Consider the following 1474-nt stretch of genomic DNA (forward strand, 5'->3'; position numbering starts at 1 on the left):
TGTAAAATTTCCACCTTTTGTACCTTATTGACTAAGACTGAATAACTCACCAGAGCTCTTGCTGCAATGGATGTTGGGAACATGAGCAACCAGCCTTTACAATGGGATCTCAACTATTCCAGCAGGGAGAAAGGAGTTGAGAATATCCGTTGTATTAACAGTCACAGATCTGTTAGAAAGAATACTCAGGACAGAGAAAGAGAATCATATTATATCATGTAACCCGTACCTGTTGAGTAAGTGACAATCTTATTTTAAAATGATATAAAAAAGGTGAGGGAAGTCTCTAAGCTTAATTTAAAATATGTGCAGAGTAGAGGAGCAGCTTCCCCAAAGTGCAGATCCAAAGCTAGTGTCACTTAACCCCACCCCCCCCACCCCCTGCCTCTGTGGTGCACTCCAGATTCCCTTTGATTCTTCTTCTTTTAAATCCTCACCCAAGGACATGCTTAGAGAGAGGAAGAGAGAGAGACATTAATGTGAGAGTGAAATACTGATGGTTGCCTTCTGTTAACTTTGCAACCCAACTGGGATCAAACCTGCAAGCCAAATATGTCCCTGACTGGAAATTGAACCAGTAAACTTTCAGTGCACAGGAGGGAGCTCAACCAACTAAGCCACTCAGGCCTGGCCTTTTGGATTCTTAGTACAGTATGGCAACTGTTATGGATCAGCTGATTCTGAATCTACTTAAGGAAGAACAAAACCCATACAATAAGATTACAATTGTTGGGTTGGTGATGTTGGCATGGCCTGTGCCACCAGGATCTTAATGAAAAACTTAGTGGATGAATTTGCTCTTGTTGATGTCATGGAAGACAAACTGAAGGGAGAGATGATGGTTCTCCAACATAACAGCTTTTTCTTTAAAACACCAAAATTTGGCGGGGGGGGGGGGGGGTTGGTGGTGCCAAAGACTATAATATGGCCTCAAACTCCAAACTAGTTATTATCACAGCTGGGGCAAGTCAACAAGAAAAAGAAAGCTGTCTTAATTTGGTCCAGATTAAGTAAGCATATTTAAATTCATTATTCTCAACTAGGGGCCCAGTGCACAAATTTGTGCACCTTGAAAGGAACTGTGGGCCACAGTGCTGTGGTGGGTACAGGGGCAGGTCTTGGCCCATCCTCCATGCCCCTGCCTGGCCCCTCCCACCGTGATCCCCAATCCCCTGTCTGCTGGCAGCTCCCACCTCCGCAGCTCCCACATGGTGAAAGGGCCAGCCGGCTCGCTCACACCCACTGACAGCACAGAGCGATTTGAGCCAGCACTGCCAGCAGAGCACTGGGCAGAACCGCAGCATACAGGAGCAAAGAATTTTCAGTAACCACCAGAGGCTCGCCCCAATGACAGTGACCGATGCCCCATGTTGGTCTGGCAGCCTGCTGCCAATGCCCACCATGTTCTGCGCACGCCCGCTGGTGGTCAGCGCACGTCATAGCAACCAGTTGTTCGGTTGTTCTGCCGCTTGGT

General features: G+C 47.2%; 1 pseudogene; it reads left to right on the top strand.

The window, feature by feature from the left end:
* Positions 1–653: 653 nt before the first annotated feature.
* The window catches only part of LOC102262402, a 1477-nt pseudogene continuing 656 nt past the window's right edge, over positions 654–1474 (top strand).

Source organism: Myotis brandtii, unplaced genomic scaffold, assembly GCF_000412655.1.
Source record: "Myotis brandtii unplaced genomic scaffold, ASM41265v1 scaffold388, whole genome shotgun sequence".
NCBI classification, from domain to species: domain Eukaryota; kingdom Metazoa; phylum Chordata; class Mammalia; order Chiroptera; family Vespertilionidae; genus Myotis; species Myotis brandtii.